This window comes from Aquarana catesbeiana, linkage group LG01 (genome assembly GCF_042186555.1).
Source record: "Aquarana catesbeiana isolate 2022-GZ linkage group LG01, ASM4218655v1, whole genome shotgun sequence".
Classification (NCBI taxonomy): Eukaryota; Metazoa; Chordata; class Amphibia; order Anura; family Ranidae; genus Aquarana; species Aquarana catesbeiana.
The window spans coordinates 633,163,660-633,186,298 of NC_133324.1; the positions used below are offsets into that span (position 1 = coordinate 633,163,660).

Consider the following 22,639-nt stretch of genomic DNA (forward strand, 5'->3'; position numbering starts at 1 on the left):
TTGAAATATAGGGGCAAATGGTTTTTACAGGGCTGGTGTGCTCTCCAGCACCGAACCCTCCTCTTTTCTCAGCACGGGCTTGGGACCGGCCATGGCAGAGTTAAAAAAACTGAAACCTTGAAGATTGAAAATTGTTCCCCACACCCCGTCCTGACGGCTTGAAATACAGGGGCAAATAGTTTTTACAGAGCTGGTCTGCTCTCCCAGCACCTAACCCTCCTCTATTCGCAGCACAGGCTTGGGACGTCCATGGCAGAGTTAAAAAAACTTAAACCTTGAAGTTTGAAAATTGTTCCCTACACCCCGTCGTTACGGCTTGAAATACAGGGGCAAATAGTTTTTACAGGGCTGGTCTGCTCTCCCAGCACCTAACCCTCCTCTTTTCGCAGCACGGGCTTGGGACCGGCAATGGCAGACTTAAAAAAACTGAAACCTCGATGATTGAAAATTGTTCCCTACATCCCGTCGTGACAGCTTGAAATACAGGGGCGAATAGTTTTTACAGGGCTGGTCTACTCTCCCAGCATCTAACCCTCCTCTTTTCACAGCACGGGCTTGGGACTGGCCATGGCAGAGTTAAAAAAACTGAAACCTAGAAGATTGAAAATTGTTCCCTACACCCCGTCGTGATGGCTTGAAATACAGGGGCGAATGGTTTTTACAGGGCTGGTCTTCTCTCCCTGCACCCAACCCTCCTCTTTTCGCAGCACGGGCTTGGGACCGGCCATGGCAGAGTTAAAAATCTGAAACCTTGATGATTTAAAATTGTTCCCTACACCCCGTCATGACGGCTTGAAATACAGGGGCGAATAGTTTTTACAGGGCTGGTCTGCTCTCCCAGCACCTAACCCTCCTCTTTTTGCAGCACGTTCTTGGGACCGGCCATGGCAGAGTTAAAAAACTGAAACCTTTAAGATTGAAAATTGTTCCCTACACCCCGTCGTGATGGCTTGAAATATAGGGGCAAATGGTTTTTACAGGGCTGGTGTGCTCTCCAGCACCGAACCCTCCTCTTTTCTCAGCACGGGCTTGGGACCGGCCATGGCAGAGTTAAAAAAACTGAAACCTTGAAGATTGAAAATTGTTCCCCACACCCCGTCGTGACGGCTTGAAATACAGGGGCGAATAGTTTTTACAGGGCTGGTCTGCTCTCCCAGCACCTAACCCTCCTCTTTTCGCAGCACGGGCTTGGGACCGGCCATGGCAGAGTTAAAAAAATTGAAACCTTGAAGATTGAAAATTGTTCCCTACACCCCGTCGTGACGGCTTGAAATACAGGGGAGAATAGTTTTTACAGGGCTGGTCTGCTCTCCCAGCACCTAACCCTCCTCTTTTTGCAGCACGGGCTTGGGACCGGCCATGGCAGAGTTAAAAAAACTGAAACCTTGAAGATTGAAAATTGTTCCCTACACCCCGTCGTGACGGCTTGAAATACAGGGGCGAATAATTTTTACAGGGCTGGTCTGCTCTCCCATCACCTAACTCTCCTCTTTTCGCAGCACGGGCTTGGGACCGGCCATGGCAGAGTTAAAAAAACTGAAACCTTGATGATTGAAAATTGTTCCCTACACCCCGTCATGACGGCTTGAAATACAGGGGTGAATAGTTTTTACAGGGCTGGTCTGCTCTCCCAGCACCTAACCCTCCTCTTTTCGCAGCACGGGCTTGGGACCGGCCATGGCAGAGTTAAAAAAACTGAAACCTTGAAGATTGAAAATTGTTCCCTACACCCCGTCGTGACGGCTTAAAATACAGGGGCGAATAGTTTTTACAGGGCTGTTCTGCTCTCCCAGCACCTAACCCTCCTCTTTTCGCAGCACGGGCTTGGGACCGGCCATGGCAGAGTTAAAAATCTGAAACCTTGAAGACTGAAAATTGTTCCCTACACCCCGTCGTGACGGCTTGAAATACAGGGGTGAATAGTTTTTACAGGGCTGGTCTGCTCTCCCAGCACCTAACCCTCCTCTTTTCGCAGCACGGTCTTGGGACCGGCCATGGCAGAGTTAAAAAAACTGAAACCTTGATGATTGAAAATTGTTCCCTACACCCCATCGTGACGGCTTGAAATACAGGGGCAAATAGTTTTTACTGGGCTGGTCTGCTCTCCCAGCACCTAACCCTCCTCTTTTCGCAGCACGGGCTTGGGACCGGCCATGGCAGAGTTAAAAAAACTGAAACCTTGAAGAATGAAAATTGTTCCCTACACCCCGTCGTGACGGCTTAAAATACAGGGGCGAATAGTTTTTACAGGGCTGGTCTGCTCTCCCAGCACCTAACCCTCCTCTTTTCGCAGCACGGGCTTGGGACCGGCCATGGCAGAGTTAAAAATCTGAAATCTTGAAGACTGAAAATTGTTCCCCACACCCCATCGTGACGGCTTGAAAAACAGGGGCGAATAATTTTTACAGTGCTGGTCTGCCCTCCCAGCACCTAACCCTCCTCTTTTTGCAGCACGGGCTTGGGACCGGCCATGGCAGAGTTAAAAAACTGAAACCTTTAAGATTGACAATTGTTCCCTACACCCCGTCGTGATGGCTTGAAATATAGGGGCAAATGGTTTTTACAGGGCTGGTGTGCTCTCCAGCACCGAACCCTCCTCTTTTCTCAGCATGGGCTTGGGACTGGCCATGGTAGAGTTAAAAAAACTGAAACCTTGAAGATTGAAAATTGTTCCCCACACCCCGTCGTGACGGCTTGAAATACAGGGGCGAATAGTTTTTACAGGGCTGGTCTGCTCTCCCAGCACCTAACCCTCCTCTTTTCGCAGCACGGGCTTGGGACCGGCCATGGCAGAGTTAAAAAAATTGAAACCTTGAAGATTGAAAATTGTTCCCCGCACCCCGTCGTGACGGCTTGAAATACAGGGGCGAATAGTTTTTACAGGGCTGGTCTGCTCTCCCAGCACCTAACCCTCCTCTTTTTGCAGCACGGGCTTGGGACCGGCCATGGCAGAGTTAAAAAAACTGAAACCTTGAAGATTGAAAATTGTTCCCTACACCCCGTCGTGACGGCTTGAAATACAGGGGGGAATAGTTTTTACAGGGCTGGTCTGCTCTCCCATCACCTAACCCTCCTCTTTTCGCAGCACGGGCTTGGGACCGGCCATGGCAGAGTTAAAAAAACTGAAATCTTTAAGATTGACAATTGTTCCCTACACCCCGTCGTGATGGCTTGAAATATAGGGGCAAATGGTTTTTACAGGGCTGGTGTGCTCTCCAGCACCAAACCCTCCTCTTTTCTCAGCACGGGCTTGGGACCGGCCATGGCAGAGTTAAAAAAACTGAAACCTAGAAGATTGAAAATTGTTCCCCACACCCCGTCGTGACGGCTTGAAATACAGGGGCGAATAGTTTTTACAGGGCTGGTCTGCTCTCCCAGCACCTAACCCTCCTCTTTTCGCAGCATGGGCTTGGGACCGGCCATGGCAGAGTTAAAAAAACTGAAACCTTGAAGATTGAAAATTGTTCCCTACACCCCGTCGTGACGGCTTGAAATACAGGGGCGAATAGTTTTTACAGGGCTGGTCTGCTCTCCCAGCACCTAACCCTCCTCTTTTCGCAACAGGGGCTTGGGACCGGCCATGGCAGAGTTAAAAATCTGAAACCTTGAAGACTGAAAATTGTTCCCCACACCCCATCGTGACGGCTTGAAAAACAGGGGTGAATAATTTTTACAGTGCTGGTCTGCTCTCCCAGCACCCAACCCTCCTCTTTTCGCAGCACGGGCTTGGGACCAGCCATGGCAGAGATAAAAAAAACTGAAACCTTGAAGATTGAAAATTGTTCCCCACACCCCGTCATGATGGCTTTAAATTTGGGGGCGAATGGTTTTCACAGGGCTGGTCTGCTCTCCCTGCACCTAACCCTCCTCTTTTTGCAGTACGGGCTTGGGACCGGCCATGGTAGAGTTAAAAAAATGAAACCTTGAAGATTGAAAATTGTTCCCTACACCCCGTCGTGATAGCTTGAAATATAGGGGCAAATGGTTTTTACAGGGCTGGTGTGCTCTCCAGCACCGAACCCTCCTCTTTTCTCAGCACGGGCTTGGGACCGGCCATGGCAGAGTTAAAAAAACTGAAACCTTGAAGATTGAAAATTGTTCCCCACACCCCGTCGTGACGGCTTGAAATACAGGGGCGTATAGTTTTTACAGGGCTGGTCTGCTCTCCCAGCACCTAACCCTCCTCTTTTCGCAGCACGGGCTTGGGACCGGCCATGGCAGAGTCAAAAAAACTGAAACCTTGAAGATTGAAAATTGTTCCCTACACCCCGTCGTGACGGCTTGAAATACAGGGGCGAATAGTTTTTACAGGGCTGGTCTGCTCTCCCAGCACCTAACCCTCCTCTTTTTGCAGCATGGGCTTGGGACCGGCCATGGCAGAGTTAAAAAAACTGAAACCTCGATGATTGAAAATTGTTCCCTACATCCCGTCGTGACAGCTTCAAATACAGGGGCGAATCGTTTTTACAGGGCTAGTCTGCTCTCCCAGCACCTAACCCTCCTCTTTTCGCAGCACGGGCTTGGGACCGGCCATGGCAGAGTTAAAAAAACTGAAACCTTGAAGATTGAAAATTGTTCCCTACACCCCATCGTGACGGCTTGAAATACAGGGGCGAATGGTTTTTACAGGGCTGGTCTGCTCTCCCTGCACCCAACCCTCCTCTTTTTGCAGCATGGGCTTGGGACCGGCCATGGCAGAGTTAAAAATCTGAAACCTTGAAGACTGAAAATTATTCCCCACACCCCATCATGACGGCTTGAAAAACAGGGGTGAATAATTTTAACAGTGCTGGTCTACTCTCCCAGCACACAACCCTCCTCTTTTTGCAGCATGGGCTTGGGACCAGCCATGGCAGAGTTAAAAAAACTGAAACCTTGAAGATTGAAAATTGTTCCCTACACCCCGTCGTGACGGCTTTAAATACAGGGGCGAATAGTTTTTACAGGGCTGGTCTGCTCTCCCATCACCTAACCCTCCTCTTTTCGCAGCACGGGCTTGGGACCAGCCATGGCAGAGTTAAAAAAACTGAAACCTTGAAGATTGAAAATTGTTCCCCACACCCCATCGTGACGGCTTGAAATACAGCGGCGAATAGTTTTTACAAGGCTGGTCTGCTCTCCCAGCACCTAACCCTCCTCTTTTCGCAGCACAGGCTTAGGACTGGCCATGGCAGAGTTAAAAAAAACTGAAACTTCGATGATTGAAAATTGTTCCCTACATCCCGTCGTGACGGCTTGAAATACAGGGGCAAATAGTTTTTACAGGGCTGGTCTGCTCTCCCAGCACCTAACCCTCCTCTTTTCGCAGCACGGGCTTGGGACCGGCCATGGCAGAGTTAAAAAAACTGAAACCTTGAAGATTGAAAATTGTTCCCTACACCCCGTCGTGACGGCTTGAAATACAGGGGCGAATGGTTTTTATAGCGCTGGTCTGCTCTCCCTGAACCCAACCCTCCTCTTTTCGCAGCACGGGCTTGGGACCGGCCATGGCAGAGTTAAAAATCTGAAACCTTGAAGACTGAAAATTGTTCCCCACACCCCATCGTGACGGCTTGAAAAACAGGGGCGAATAATTTTTACAGTGCTGGTCTGCTCTCCCAGCACCCAACCCTCCTCTTTTCGCAGCACGGGCTTGGGACCAGCCATGGCAGAGTTAAAAAAAACTGAAACCTTGAAGATTGAAAATTGTTCCCTACACCCCGTCGTGACGGCTTTAAATACAGGGGCGAATAGTTTTTACGGGGCTGGTCTGCTCACCCAGCACCAAACCCTCCTCTTTTTGCAGCACGGGCTTGGGACCGGCCATGGCAGAGTTAAACAATCTTTTCTGCTAATACGGACTCAGATGTGAGGGGGGCTCCGCTGGGGACTCCTGATGTGAGCGGGGGGCTCCGCTGGGGACTCCTGATGTGAGCGGGGGCTCCGCTGGGGACTCCTGATGTGAATGGGGGCTCCGCTGGGGACTCATAATGTGAGCGGGGGCTCCGCTGGGGACTTCTTATGTGAGCGGGGGCTCCACTGGGATCTCCTTATGTGAGGGGGGCTCCGCTGGGGACTCCTTATGTGAGGGGGGCTCCGCTGGGGACTCCTTATGTGAGGGGGGCTCCGCTGGGGACTCCTGATTTGAGGGGGGCTCCGCTGGGGACTCCTGATGTGAGGGGGCTCTGCTGGGGACTCCCTGGGTGAGGGGGGCTCTGCTGGGGACTCCCTGGGTGAGGGGGGGGCTCTACTGGGGACTCCCTGGGTGAGGGGGCTCCTCTGGGGACTCCTGATGTGAGAGGGCTCCGCTGGGGACTCCTGATTTGAGGGGGGCTCCGCTGGGGACTCCTGATTTGAGGGGGGCTCCGCTGGGGACTCCTTATGTGAGGGGGCTCCGCTGGGGACTCCTGATGTGAGGGGGCTCCGCTGATGACTCCTGATGTGTGGGGGGGCTCCGCTGGGGACTCCTGATGTGAGGGGGCACTCTGCTGGGGACGCCTGATGTAAGGGGGGCTCCGCTGGGGACATCTGATGTAAGGGGGGCTCCGCTGGGGACATCTAATGTAAGGACGGCTCCACTGGGGGCACCTGATGCAAGGACGGCTCTGCTGGGGGCACCTAATGCAAGGACGGACTATGCTGGGGGCACCTGATGCTAGGACAGACTCTGCTGGGACACCTGATACAAGGACAGACTCTGCTGGGACACCTGATGTAAGAACGGACGGCTGGTGGCAGGCGACGTGGCAGGTGACACCCTCAGGGATCCCACTGATTCAGCATTATGGTGAGTTGAATGATTTCATTTTATATTACAATGTAATAATAGAAATAATGCACTTCAATCATCCTGACACCATAACAACCATGGTGCCGGAATGATTGAAGTGCTAACACCAGGTGTTTGGAGTATCTTTATCTGCTGATTGTTAAACTTTCTAGAATACACATATTTCCATTGTTGTGTAGGATCTGGGGCTGCTGTCCCTCCATCCCTCTCCCCCCTTTCCCTCTCCATCCCTCATTCATCTCAGACTCTAACCACACCGCCTTTGAGCCATGCCCATTGAAGACACGCCCACTATTTTGTGTAAACCACACCCATTATTCGCTGTGGCACGCTTCGTGAGCCGCATTTTTACTTTCCCCCTATGCCACGCCCACAAACGCATGCCCCGCCCCCTGATTATAACAAGACTCCGCCTGCAGCCAAAAAAGTGTCCCTAAAATTTTTTTTACAATTTTGGCAACTATGTATAAGGCATCATAATTGTGAAGGGCAGCACAAGTTGGTTATCGTTTGGAGCCCTTACCTTGTACCTATTAGGCTTAATGAGGAGTAGCTGCTGACTTTTACTATTAGGGAACTTACCTGCCCAGGCATCCAATGGTGTCTTCACCTGAGCCTACTGCGCATGCATAAATAGCGCTGCGCTCTGTAAATGGGCCAGGTATGGGGGAAGGAGGGGAAGCCGAACTTCCGGCTCAGTTCGCTGTGGCAAACTCAGCTGGAAGTGGGATCGGGTACCTGTCAAAACCAGGTACCCATTTTCCCTCCCAAAAGGTTTCAAAGGTGGCAGCAGAGGGGGAGGAGCCAGACAAGTGGCACTTCCCCTTTTGGGTGGAGCTCCACTTTAAGCAGTAAGGGCCCCTGGCAGGATATAGTAAAGGGAGCCATCACCATGTACGATAAAGAGGAGGCCTGAGGTGGAGGGGCCCTTACCTTGTAGTAGTTATAGCCCCTGGCAGTGTACTTTAAAGAGACTTTTCACCCTGTATACCTGAGGGGGTAAGGGGCCCTCACTCTGCAGGGCTAAAGAGGAGGAGCGGCTGCTGAAGTATAAGAGATACTGGATGCTATTGGAGGGAAGGATGGCTTGCCCTTTAATCCTGAGAAAGTGGGGCCCCTGATAGTACTCAGTATTGGGGGGTGATGGTAAACTGTATGTAGTTTCTCTCCCTTCAGACTTTTTTTTATAGTTTTGGGAATAGTTAGCACCTTTATCTGAAATGTTACTTCTTTTCCTACAGATACACCAGGAAGTGAAAAGAATCCACCCATCCCCTGATTAGACATTTGCCACCAGAATAGGTGTCCCTATTGGAAGATTTCCTCTCACCTCCTGTTTGGATCACAACATTTTGGATTACAACATTTTGAAATCCCCCCTCACTATCTACCATGCAGCCTTCCATGTACTTCCTGTCCGATAAAACTGTTGTCACTGAAAAGGAAATAAGGGAGAAATCCAACTAACAGCACTATGGATAGTAGTAAAAATCAAGCAGGGATGTTCTATTTAATATATATGTCCAATCAAAATCTTTTTTTAGTTTTAAATGGAGTGAGGAAGAATTAGAACTCCTGTCAGGTTTTTACTGCAGTAATTCTATGATACCTTATTATTATTATTATACAGGATTTCTATAGCGCCGACAGTTTACGGAGAGCTGTACAACATTAGGGCAGACAGTACAATTACAATACAATTCAATACAGGGGGAATCAGAGAGCCCTGCTGGTTAGAGCTTACAATCTAGGAGGGAGGGTCAAGTTATACAAGAGGGTAATAGCTGTGGGGGGTGAGCTAATGGAGAAAATAGTGCAGTTGTTAGATGGAGGCAGGATAGGCTTCTCTGAAGAGGAAAGTTTTCAGGGATCGCCTAAAAGTGGATAAATTTGGAGACAGTCTGACAGATTGGGGTAGCGAATTCCAGAAGATGGGTGAAGCTCGGGAGAAGTCCTGGAGGTGGATATGGGAGGAGGTGATGAGAGAGCTAGAGAGCAGGAGGTCTTGGGAGGAATGAAGAGGGCAATTAGGTTGGTATTTTGAGACTAGGGGCCGAATTGTGGATGGCTTTGTAACTTATTATTAGTATTTTGAATTTAATTCGTTGGGCAAGTGGCAGCCAATGTAGGGATTGGCAGAGAGGGGTAGCAGACACTGTGCTGTTTGTAAGGTGGATGAGTCTGGCAGCAGCATTCATGATGGACTGAGGGGGATAGTCTATTTAAAGGTAAGCCTAAAGGTAAGCTTAAAGAGGCTCTGTCACCAGACTGTTCATTTCAGCAAAATTTTCCCCAAAAGACATTTATTGTACATTTATTTTTATTTTTTTCGTATTATTTACCTGTAAAATCTTACCTTGTGTAGATGTCCAAAATCCCTGAGACTGCTGGTGGGTGCCGCCATGTTGGAAGTGGTGTCAGCAGCCCCAACTTGCTTAGCACTGACCTTCTATAGCAGTGGAGGTCAACTTTCTTGATATTGAGGGGTCTGAAATGCAGCCCTCAACATTGCCAAAGGGCTGCACATGCAATTCAATGAATATTCAGTGTCAGAGACAACAAGATATAGTCAGGGATTACGGGTATGATACAAGAGATGGTCAGAAACTGTGGACATGGCACAGGATACAAGAGTTGATTAGGGACTATGAATAGGCTGCAGTAGTCTGTCATAGACTGTAAACATGCTACAGGAGCCATTGGAGACTGTGGACATGTTTTGGGAGACCATCATAGACTGGAGACTGCTAGAAATCACTGCTATAACAGGGAAATGGGAAAGCACAAATCAGTGTCTGCAGATGCCCTGAGGGCTGCAAATAGGGACCCTGAGGGATGTCAAATAGCCGCAGGTTGGGCACCAGAGATCTAAAGTATTCCCCCTTCACTTCTCTGCTGGCTGCTATGTAAAGGGTTATGTGAGGGGTAGAGGAGCTGTGCCAGCACAGGCATCTAAAAGACACTTCCCAAAGGAAGAGAATGGTATGGCGTTCAAGGAAGGAGGGCCTGTGGTAGGGGATTGATTCTTTCCGCATTCATCCAAATTTTTAGCATGTTCACAGGCACATTGCAAGTCAATGAAAGTTATTAATGAAAAGGAAAAACACTGCAAGTAAGCATTTACAATATGCTTTTACCTGCATACTCTGGTGACAGGGTCTTGCCTCTTCTAAAAAGATCTCGAAGAAGAAAAGTGTTCCCTGTAGTCACGTTTAAGTTTTTTTAAAGTATTGTCTTGTTTATCTGCATCTTCATTGGAACAAGAAGCTCTGCAATAGGGCACAAAGAGGGTTCAAGTTACTAAAGATGGCTGGTACTGTAAGTTTAGAGACTGATTACTTGTGGATCAATTAACTCCAAATTAAAAACTGGGACAAGCCATACATGAACTCTTACTCAAATATCAACATAAATGCATTTTAAGAGAAGTATAGCCAAAGCATTTTATGGTCATACTTGGCCAACATTTTTGTGACCGTGTGTATGCAAGACAAGTTTGAGCCAACAACCTTCAAACAAATTCACGGTTTTGTTGGCGGAAAGTCTGATCGTGTGTATGGGGCATTACTCAAATATCAACTTAAATGCATTTTAAGAGAAGTATAGCCAAAGCATTTTTTGGTCATACTTCTCATGTGGATCACAGGAGTGCACTTAGTTCTGTTCTTCTGTGACCCAGAATCAGCTGACAGTGAGCTAAAGCCATCACAGAGCAGCTCTAGAATCTGGAAAGATCCCAACCTCTTCCACCCCCTCCCCAGCCCAACACTCCAGGGAGAGAGTGATGACTGACAGTGACAGGTGTCCGTTTAGAGAGGACCCAAAAACTGAGCTATTAGTGGTTACATGATTGCTCAGTTTTCAGGCATAGAGCCTTGCAGGTCAAAGCTTGCAACATTGCAAATTCCTGCACTTCTGTTATCACATTGTTTCCAGAAGCACTGGCACTGTTAGCCGATAGACTCACCAGATTTAGAGTGAGATCTGGTGATGTCACTGCTGTGCTATGCACGGTTTTCCTTGCTGGAGAGGAATCCACTTGAGGACCTGCAGGGTAAGGATCTCCCGGCTTCTACTTTTTTTTTATTCTGTGGATAGGTTTCTTAACCACTTAAGGACCAGGAGGATTTACCCCCTTAATGACCAGGCCATTTTTTGCGATACGGCACTGCATCGCGTTAACTGACAATTGCGCGGTCGTGCATTGTTGTACCCAAACAAAATTGGTGTCCTTTTTTTCCCCACAAATAGAGCTTTCTTTTGGTGATATTTGATCACCTCTGTGTATTCTTCTACATATTTTTGGTAAAAAAAAACAAAATAAGCATATATTGATTGGTTTGCGCAAAAGTTATAGCGTCAACAATATAGGGGATAGATTTATGGCTTTTTTTAATGTATTTTTTTTTACTAGTAATGGCGGTGATCAGCAATTTTTAGCGGGATTGCGACATTGGGGTAGACACTTTTGACACTTTTTTTTGGGGACCAGTGACATTATTATAGTGATCAGAGCTAAAAATAGCCACTGATCACTACTGATCACTGTATAAATGACACTGGCAGGGAAGAGGGTTAACGGGGTTAAGTGTGTCCTAGGGAGGTGTTTCTAACTGTGGGGAGAGTTGACTGACTGGGAGTACAGAGAGATCGTTGTTCTTGATCATTAGGAACAGACAATCTCACTGTACTCTCCTGTCAGAACGGGGATCTGCTTTGTTTAAACTAGCAGATCCCCATTCTGTCTCTCTGAGGAGCGATCGCAGATGGCCGGCGGACATCACGGCTGCCAGAGCCGCGCATTGGCACTCCCGCCCACAGTGACTCATGCACAAAACAACGTACGGGTACGCAGTTTCACCCAATAGGGCCGTCCTGCCGCAGTATATATGCGGTGGGCGGTCCTTAAGTGATTAAAGTGGAACTTTAAGAAAAAAATGGCAGACAGGATTTTTAATGCAGAAGAGACCTACTATACTACTTTTGCATTTAAGTTCCTTACCTGCCTGTACACTGGACTGCACACACACAGCTCAGTGTATCATTTTGGCAGTACTAAGATGAATGAACTCCTGCACATGCGCAGGAGTGAGGTTGTCTTGACCTGGCCAACGAAGCCTGGAAGCCAACCAGCCAAAGATGACTGTGGCCAGTGGGGAGCTCTGGGACACCGCAGCGCTGTATTCTTGTCTACTTGGGTCATGCTGCCACCTTACTGTGAATCAACACTGAACGAATAGTCAGGAATTTCCTACCTAGGCATAACACCCCCAGCTTAGTTAAGCCTCTATTTATAGCTAGTGTCCTTATATGATGAAAATCATAAAAAGCACCTACAGATGTTTATGGCCTATTCTGTACACCCCTGTTAAGGGAAAGGCTTAATCCTCATTGGTTACCCAAGACCAAGTGACACTGTACATCTCTCTCTAGCCAATGGCTGCAAATGCTGATCTGTTTATTCTGACGGTGAAGTCTCCTTGTCAGGATGCAATAGAACAAAGGGAGAAATCCCCACATCAGCATCGCTGGTTTTGATGCGGAGATATATCAGTGTTTTTGTTATGTTCAAACCCGCTGGTTGAATGGGAAAAAAAACAAAAACTGTGTTTCTGTATTTTCCTTAAGGAAATGATACTTGCAGAGTCCATAGAGGTATCTTTTTTTCTTTAACACAAGGCTGGGTTGCTGGCAGATATTGAAAATCACACCAAGCATAGAAAACAAGAAGTATTACTATATATATATATATATATATATATATATATATATATATATATATATATATATATTATAGAATATAATAAGGCGAGGGAACACTTCACTTTCTCCTCAGGCCCTGGAATGTGTTGGCTTCACCTTCTGACTGTTGCACTGATATCGGAGTGAAGTTGTATACAGAGTACAGAGGGGCGGAGATTCCAGTTTCCCTGTAAGCAGAGCAGCCAAATCCGTGCCGCTCCTCTGGTTGGTCAGCTGACAACTGAGGCTCCCTCAGCACAATATGCTTGTTTACACCATGCTCCAGTGTTGACATCTCTTGGTAAAGTCTCACCGCCGAAAAGGTGCAAGGGTGTGCCCTCACCTGGCACCAGAGCCAGGCCCACCCCCTCAATCCTGTTGTTCATCGGCTGCTAGCATGTGGCCCTGCCTCTCATCAAAGCTGGTCCCACCTCCTCAGTCATGTTTATCTATCATCTATTATTATTCTGTGCTCCAGAATACATTAAAGTGGTTCTAAAGCCTAAACATTTTTAAGTATACTCCCATGTATGATGTTTACCTGTAGGTAAGGCTATATTAAGGCTTACATTTAGGTGCAGCAAATATCTCCTAAACATGCACCGTTTAGGAGATATTTACTTTAGATACAGCTGGTGACATCACCTTCACATGCGTTCTGAAAAAACAGCATACCCATTCCGTTCCTTTGAATGTGCAGGTGTGATATCATCTCCGGCTCGACCATTCATATCGCCGAAGCCCGGGTGAAGGTGGAAGCGCCCTCAGTGGTGACCGCTCAATGCTGGAGGGCTTCAGTTTCAGATACGTCTGTCATAATATTGTAGTATACTACATACTAGCACATTATGACTTAAACTGCCCGGAGCCCAATTTTTATTTTTATTCTTAATTCATACGGTTTACTACCATTTTGATGCATTCCTTGCATTATGGTAAAAATTGTATAGGCATCAGTTCCCTCTGGCACCCCACCCCCCTTTTATCTACTGGAGCCCTCAATCGATCCAGCGCTGTGCACATCTGCAGCTCTTCTCTCCTCCCACTTCCGGGTCTCACTGGCTTTGCTGGGGCACCAGGAGCCATTGGCACCCGCTGCTCTCAATCAAAGCCAGGGGCGGGGCTAAGTCCCTCTGTCTGTGTCAATGGACGTAGCAGTGAGGCTTGGCAAAGAGCATGCAGGAATGCCCCATAGGAGGCACTGGATAGAGAGGAGGGGCCATAAGCGCTGGCAGGGGACCCGAGAAGAGGAGGTTCTGGGCCACTCTGTGCAGTTCCATTGCACAGAGCAGGTAAGTATAGAAATGTTTGTTGGCTTTTTCTTTTTTTAATTTTACCTTTACAATCTCTTTATTCAATCAATGTGTGCAAATTATTAATAAAACTGAACAATTTCCTTCAAATAAAATACAAAGTGCAAAAAATTAAATCTCTGTATCTGAGATACCCAAGATGTGCCCAAGATTTAGTGCAAACTAAATTATCTTCAAAAAAGGTTCTGACAATTAATACTAATTGCACTCCTCTTCATCAATATTCAAGTACTCCAAACGATAAAGTGTCAAGCGCTCATTCCACCATAGGCTAGAATAACTTACCAAAAATGAAGGACCTTTTGATTAGAAAAGGGTCTATAAGTACTTGGGTATGTGATTTGTTATCAGCCTTTAAGTGGTTGTAAAGAGTGAAGTTAAAAAACCTTTTGAGAGCAACCCCCCAATTCTTACCTGAGCTAGATCCAGTGATGTGCATGAAAGCAGAGGCTCTCCCGGGTCTCTCTCCCCTCATTGGCTGAGACACAGTAGTAGGAGCCATTGGCTCCGGCTGCTGTCAAGTCATAGCCAGTGACGGGGGGGCTGAGCCACGCTCTGTGTGTCCCATAGACACACAGAGGCAGCTTGGGAGCGAAGACACCAGGGACGTGCAGTGAGGTCAATAGCTGGTGAGGCACACAGGTTACATATGCCACGATCGTTAGAGCGAGAGTAATAATTCAAGCACTACACCTCTTCTGGAACTCTAAACATGTAACCTGTAAAAAAATGTCAAGCGTCACCTATGGAGATTTTTAAGTACTGAAGTTTGGTGCCATTCCACAAGTGTGTGCAATTTTAAAGCGTGACGTGTTGGGTATCTCTTTACCTGGCGTCCAGCGGACTTTTTTCCCCAAAAGTTTGACGGATCTAGAAATGAAACATGTTTCAAATCTTTCCGACGGACTCGAGTCCGGTCGAAAAGTCCGCTCGTCTGTATGCTAGTCCGACGGACAAAAAACGACGCAAGTCCATTCATTCAAAAGTAAGTCGAAAAGTCCACCGGACTTAGTCCATCAAAAAGTCTGCCCTTGTGTACGCGGCATTAGGGGAACTGAGAGGGCTGTTGCCCACAGAAGGATTTTTTTTATCTTAATGCATATAATGCATTAAGATAAAAAAAACTTCTGCCTTTACAAACACTTTAATGTACCCTGACAGTAAAGGGGGCCCCCAGTCTGCAGGTCTGAGGTAGAAGAGCCCTTACCCTAAAGAATTAAAGAGAAGGAACCCTGACAGTGTATGGTAAATTGAAGGTCTTGGATGGAGGGGCTTCTCACAGTGCTTAGTTTGGGGTCCCTTACCTTGTAGTGGTAAGGACCCCTGACAGTGTACAGCAAAGAGAGCCATCACCCTGTATACCAAAGGGGTTAAGGGGCCCTCACTCTGAAAGGCTGAGGAGGGGCCCCTGAAAGTATACTGTGACCCCTCCACCCCTACCCCACTCCTGCCACATATATGTTGATGCCTCTCCACTTCTCCTGTCAGGTTTTTACTGCACTAATTCTATGATACATTAAAGAGGCCCTGTCATCAGACGATTCATTTCAGCAACAACCTTCCCAAAAGATTATAGGTACATTTAACATTTTTTTCCAGATATTTTACCTGTAAAACTTTTTTCTTCTATAGAGGTCCAAAAGCCCTGAGACTGCTGCTGGGTGCCACCATGTTAGATGTGATGTCAGCAGCCCCAACTGACTCAGCGCTGTCATTCTAGTGACTTTCTATAGCAGCGGTGGTGAACTTTCTTGATATCGAGGGGCCTCAAATGCAGCCCTTGATATTGCCAAAGGGCTACACATACAATTCAGTGAATATAGGGGCGGCACAGTGGTGTAGTGGGTAGCACTTTTGCCTAGCAGTAAGAAGGGTCGCTGGTTCAAATCCCAACCACGACACTACCTGCCTGGAGTTTGCATGTTCTCCTTGTGCCTGCCTGGGTTTCCTCCGGGTACTCCGGTTTTCTCCCACACTCCAAAGACATGCTGGTAGGTTAATTGGATCATGTCTAAATTGTCCCAAGTATGTATGAATGTGAGTTAGGGACCATAGATTGTAAGCTCCTTGAGGGTAGGGACTGATGTGAATGTACAATGTATATGTAAAGCGCTGCGTAAATTGATGGTGCTATATGAAAGAAAGGAATAAAAATAAAATTTTCAGTGTCAGAGACAAGAGACACAACAGGATATGGTCAGAGACTACAAATGTTATACAAGAGATGGTCAGAGACTACAAACATGAAATCACTGCTGTAACAGGACAATAGGAAAACACAGATCAGTGTCTGCAGGGGCCCTGAGGGCTGCACAGAAAATGCAGGTTGGATACCTGAGACCTATGATGTTCCCCTTTGCTCCTCTCCTGGCTGCTACATTAAGGGTTAGGTGGTGTCCATCATAAGAACCTATCATGTCTTTAAAATTCTTCTCTAACACTACCAGAATGTTGTCTTATAACATTCTGCAGTAAAACAAGGTGTACAGCATTAAAGGAGGCAACCAGTAGACCCAAACCACTCTTGTAGGCACGTAGTAAGGGTCTCGTCTGGGTCTAAGCTTGAGAACGGAGGAGAAAAGAATAAAAGGGAGGGAACACTTCACCTTCTCCTCTGGCCCTAATGAGGCCCTGGAATGTGTTGGCTGCACCTTTGACTGTTTCTCTGATACCGGAGTGAAGTTGTATACAGAGGGGCGGAGATTCCCGTCCCCTGTAAGCAGAGCAGCCAAATCCATGCCGCTCCTCTGGTTGGTGAGCGGACAACTGAGGCTCACTGAGCACAATATGCTTGTTTACACCATGCTCCAGCATTGACATTTCTTGGTGAAGTCTCACCATCAAAGAGGTGCAAGGGTGTGGCCCCGCCTGGCGCCAGAACCAGGCCCACCTCCTCGATACTGTTGTTTATCAGCTGCTAGCACATGAGCCTGCCTCTCACTAAAGCCGGCCCCACCCCCACAGTCAAGTTCATTTATCATCTATTTTTATTCTGTCCTCCAGAATACATTAAAGTGATTCTAAAGCCTAAACATTTTTACCTTAAAGTGGGAGTTAATTCCCATGTATGATGTTTACCTATAAGTAAGCATATAATAAAGCTTATCTATAGGTACAGTAAATATCTCCTAAATGTACTTTGGATGCAGCTTGACATGCACTTTGAGGCTGGGTTCACACAGGAACACGCAGCGGCTCACAGCTGGTGTCCGGTGCGTCTTCATTCACCATTTCAGGTCTGATTTCAGCGCAAATTTTGGGCTGAATTCGGACCAAAAGACGCACAGGACTCCCTTTCAATTTGCACCGGAGCCGCTGTGGAGATGTGTGAACCGGCTCCATAGAGAGTCAGTCACAATCTCCTGCTATGCGAATTGGAGGTGGGGAAACCCGCATAAGTGTGAACCCAGCCTGAAGGAACAGCACACCCGTGCCAATCTGATCTGCTAAAAACAATTGGAAGGGGATGCGTTCCCCTCTGGGTGGATCGGAGGGCAGTCGGGCATAAATAGACAGCCGGTCCATTTTATGTCTGACCGCCAATAGAGCAGAGCGGGCTATGTCCATGTTCACTCTGCATAAGTGGAGCAGACACAGACTTGTAATCCACCCGCCATGCTCAGCAGGGGATCAGTGGACATCCACTGCTGAGCAAAGTAGAGTCCGCACCATGCGGCAGGGACCTTACTAAGGACTTGCATGGCAGTAGAAGTGCCCTGCCCTGTGACTACCCTCCAGGGGGTCTCTTTAGTGCTAAATATATATAAATGTTCAGATTGGAGGTATTTATCTCTCTTCACTGTCAGTGGCAATTGGCGTTTTTTCCTTACACTGGTAACTGAACAGGAGGACTGGAGGATGGTGGTCGGTGTGTTATGAAGGAAAGGTTCCTAAATAAAGGTAAAACCCTCCACCATAGCTGACATTTGTACCCAAGCCAATGGCTAGTGGTGCAGCTCTGCTGAGACTCTTCAGCCATGATTTCCCTCTTTATGGACATACAATGTATTTATTATTAATAGATAATAATCAATAAATATAGAATGGACTAAACAGACGCTAATTTCCGGCTGTGCCCCCTCTCCTGATTCTGCGTCCTCTCTTCAGCTCCACACACAGAGCACTGACAAGGGTCCTGTGTGTGTGTGATGATAACGCTCAGCAGAGCTGACGTCTGTAACCATGACAACACCATGGGGGCGTAGATCTGCTGGACTCCACCCCTCTTCTGAGTTATCTATCGTTGGCTTTTTCCTTTTCTTGTTGTAGCAAAAAAATCAGCTTCCACAGCATCAGAGGTGGAGAGCGGTTGTAGGTGGAAGGCGCCAGTGTAATCTGGGGAGGGACGGGGCGCAGTCTGCCCCATTAACCCCCATGGTTTACGCTGATCCCTTAGTAAAAATGTCCGATTTGGCCTCAGTAAGTGCCCGCCCCCTCTCTAAATCACCTAGCGACAATCTCCGCCCTCTTAGCAGTCAGACGTGTTGTGGGCTGAAGGCATTAAGGTGGGCGTGACGGAATACATCCGATGCGTACCACTCGTCTAGCTGGCCAGTCGGAGACTAAGCCTCCCTCGGCGTGACGCACTTAGTTAATGCTTTCTCGTCGCGCACGCGCTCCGCCCCTTCAATCTTGCTCCCTATCAGCTTTTGGACTCTCGCCAGCACGCGTCGCCTGTGTACACCTGCCTGACAGCCTCGGAGCCCCGCCCCCGGCTCCTCCTCTACATTCTTCAGCTAGAAAGAAGAAGTGATCGTGGCTGATGGGGACAGGTGAGGAGGAGAGGGAGAGGTGGGGGGCACTGAGGTACAGGGCCGCCATCAGGGGGGTACAGCCGATACACATGTACCGGGCCCGAGTATCTGGAGGGGCCCGGCGAAAAGGAGAGAGGAGCTGGAGGAGAAATAGTGCTGGTCTGCAGGAGAGACGCCGTAGGCCAAGCATAGTAAACTGGCAGGGCTGAGACTCGGGAGATGGTATGAGGGAGTGATCTAACAGCCTTACAGTTGCTCATTGGCTGAGGAGGCAGCAGGAGGCGGGCTGCTCCGCCTCCTGCTGCCTCCTTAGCCAATAGGTACACAGAGTGCACTGTCCATCACTGCAGAGCCTCGTGCTATCTGTGTTGGTGGGAGGGACAGAATTCCTCTAAAGAGAAGCTGCTGCAGAGATCGAGGTAAGTGAAAAAAAAAGTGTTTTCCTGAAGCTTTTAGAAGACATTGTACATGCACAGGCTGTGCTCCCCTAATATCTATCACTCTATTACCAGCCCTATTGCTGTCCTTTTAGCAGAGTGAAAGGAACATTACACATGTGCAACATAGGTGTCAGCTGATGTCACCATGTTAAAGGGACAGCAATATGGGAAGCATTACAGTGATTGTTATTACTCCAGGTTCACTAAACTAGACAATGGTCTGAAAAGCAATCCACGAAGATTGCTTTTCAGGCCCCTTTCACATGAGTGGTCCGATCGGGTCCTCCTGGCCGTTTTTGAGGCAACCTGATCGGACCGCCCATTGTTCTCTATGGAGCGGCAGATTTAAATGGAAATTTGTCCGTTTACACCCGCCTGCCTCTGATCTGATCTGGCAGAAAGAAAATATGGAAGGGCCTCCATTCCTCTCCGTCTGGCTGGATCAGGGGGCGGTTGGGTGTAAATGGACAGCATGAGTGTACACAGACCCGTCAGTTGTCCGCTCAGCTCAGCAAGGGATCCGCGGACAGATCCCCTGCTGAGAAAAACTGGATCGACACCTGTGAAGACTGCAGCTAGAGTGCAGATAAGGCCGACCATAGACCGTTTGAATCTTGGTCTGTTTAGCAGAGACTGGCCAAGATTCAATCTATGTATAGGCAGGCTGAATGTACCCAAGTTAATCGATCAATCAACTTGAGTACGACCAGCCTGTCAGATTTTACATACAATTATCGTTAGCAGCTCTTGTAGCCACTAGCAATAATTACTGTGTTCTCCTGGCAGGGGCGGTTTTCCCACCCCCCACTGGGAGAATACAATGGCTCCACAGCAGGGATTCCCCCATCAACACCGTCTGTGTTAATGGGGGAATCGAGCAATTTTTTGCCTGCAACCCGTGGGACACAGATGGGGAAAAAAAATCATAATTTGGCCAAAATGGGGAAAAAAGTGCTTGCTTTATATATACTTTAGTATGATACATAACTAGAACATCTAACAGGGTTATGTCATTGCATGAGGTTTCCCTTCACTTCCTGTCTTGATGTCACCAGAACGGGAAGTGAGGGGATCTCCAGCCAGAAATTGTTTACACATTATTATATATATATAATGACATTATAAGGCAACAATTGCAAGCTATTTCCCCACAGTGAGATTCCCCCACTTCCTGTTCTGGTGACACTAAGACAGGAAGTGAGGGGAACCTCATGCAATGATATAACCCTATTAGATGTTCTAGTTATGTATAAAAAGTATATATAAAGCAAGCACTTTTTTTCCATTTTGGCTAAATTATGGAAGAGTTAAAACCACTCTCTTTTTTTTTTACCATCTGTGTCCCATTGTGGGGTCACATAGGCACAGCAGGTAGTGAAAGAGAAATGCCCTTGTAGACAGTTTCCACCAGAACCCCAGGATGGAGGAGATGGGATTGGAGGAGGAGAAGGAGATGGGATGGAGGAGATGTGTCTGGAGGAGAATAAGGACATGGGATGGAGGAGATGGGACTGGAGCAGGAAGATGTGGGATGAAGGAGATGGGACTGGAGGAGGAGAAGGACATGGGAATGGGGAGATGGGACTGAGGAATGTTGATGGTCAGGTCTGGGGATGGGGGGGGGGCCCAGGCCTAAAACTGTGTAAGGGGCCCCAAAATTTCTGATGGCGGCCCTGCTGAGGTATGAGGAGGAGAAGTCTCTTACCCTGCAGTCCTGAGGAGGGAGGGGAGCGGAGAACCTACACAGGCAGAAAAGCTTCTCCTCAGGCCAGCAACCTGCACGGATCCCCTGTTTAGCTGCACTCTGTGAGGCTTTCTAGATGTTGGGAGATGATTTGGGACATGCGAAATGAGGGGAGCGGGGGTGTGAGCTCTGAGATAGAATCTGGGGGGGAGGGGAGCTTTGTACTTAGAGGGATGTACACAGCCCTGAACCCTGCATTCCATAAAAAGCTCAAAGTGGACTGTTATTTCATTGCACAATTAAGTGACTTTGGGACTAATTTCATGTATAATATTGTTTAATACATTGCACTATATAAGGCATCATAATTGTGAAGGGCAGCACAAGTTGGTTATCGTTTGGAGCCCTTACCTTGTACCTATTAGGCTTAATGAGGAGTAGCTGCTGACTTTTACTATTAGGGAACTTACCTGCCCAGGCATCCAACGGTGTCTTCACCTGAGCCTACTGCGCATGCATGAATAGCGCTGCGCTCTGTGAATGGGCCAGTTACAAGGGGGGGGGGGGGGCGAAACTTCCGGCTCAGTTTGCTGCGGCAAACTCAGCTGGAAGTGAGATCGGGTACCTGTCAAAACCAGGTACCCATTCCCCCCCCCCCCCCCCCCCCCAAAAGGTTTCAAAGGTGGCAGCAGAGTGGGGAGGAGCCAGAAAAGTGGCACTTCCCCTTTTGAGTGGAGCTCCACTTTAAGCAGTAAGGGCCCCTGGCAGGATACAGTAAAGGGAGCCATCACAGTGTACGGTAAAGAGGAGGCCTGAGATGGAGGGGCCCTTACCTTGTAGTAGTTATAGCCCCTGGCAGTGTACTTTAAATAGAGTTTTCACCCTGTATAAGTGACGGGGGTAAGGGGCCCTCACTCTGCAGGGCTAAAGAGGAGGAGCGGCTGCTGAAGGTATACAGTGACCCCCCCCCCAATAGGTTTATGCCTCTGTTATTCATGTTTAAAGTGTAAGTCATACTGGATGCTATTGGAGGGAAGGAGGGCTTGCCCTTTAATCCTGAGAAAATGGGGCCCCTGATAGCACTCAGTATTGAGGGGTGATGGTAAACCGTATGTAGTTTCTCTCCCTTCAGACCTTTTTTTTATAGTTTTGGGAATAGTTAGAACCTTTATCTGAAATGTTGCTTCTTTTCCTACAGATACACCAGGAAGTGAAAAGAAGCCACCCACCCCCTGATTAGACATTTGCCACCAGAATATGTCCCCACTGGAAGATTTTCTCTCACCTCCTGTTTGGATCACAACATTTTGAATTCCCCCCTCACTATCTACCATGCAGTCTTCCTTGTACTTCCTGTCTGATAAAACTGTTGTCACTGAAAAGGAAATAAGGGAGAAATCAATCTAACAGCACCCTGGATAGTAGTAAAAACCAAGCAGAGATTCTTATCCCTACTTCATCCAACTAAAAAAGGAGAAAATATTTAGGCTGGACATTCACTGCTTTCCAAAAAGTTTTAAGTGGTAGTGAAGTCTTTTTTTTTATAAGGCAGGATTTTTTATGACGGAAGAAACTCTTCCTCTGGTGTCATAGATGGGTCTCCCAGCCTGTAGCTTTTCCCTAACAATATTCAAGGAGGAAGCAGTCATCTTAGAGCTCCCTGTTCTATATAATATATATGTCCAATCAGAATCTTAGTTTTGAAGGGAGTGAGGAAGGATTAGAACTCCTGTCATGTGTTTATTGCAGTAATTCTATGATACCTTAAAGAGGCTCTGTCACCAGACTGTTCATTTCAGCAACAATTTTCCCCAAAAGATTATATGTATATTTATTACATTTTATTTATATTACCTGTAAAATCCTACCTTGTGTAGATGTCCAAAATCCCTGAGACTGCTGGTGGGTGCCGCTATGTTGAAAGTGGTGTCAGCAGC

General features: G+C 47.6%; 1 protein-coding gene across 1 annotated transcript in view; it reads left to right on the plus strand.

The window, feature by feature from the left end:
* The first annotated feature begins 18,360 nt into the window (after positions 1–18,360).
* The window catches only part of COPS4 (COP9 signalosome subunit 4), a 71,336-nt gene continuing 67,057 nt past the window's right edge, over positions 18,361–22,639 (plus strand). The window contains exon 1 of the mRNA XM_073601037.1: positions 18,361–18,596. The gene's annotated coding sequence lies outside the window, so the exon portion shown is untranslated. The remainder of the gene's footprint in view (positions 18,597–22,639) is intronic.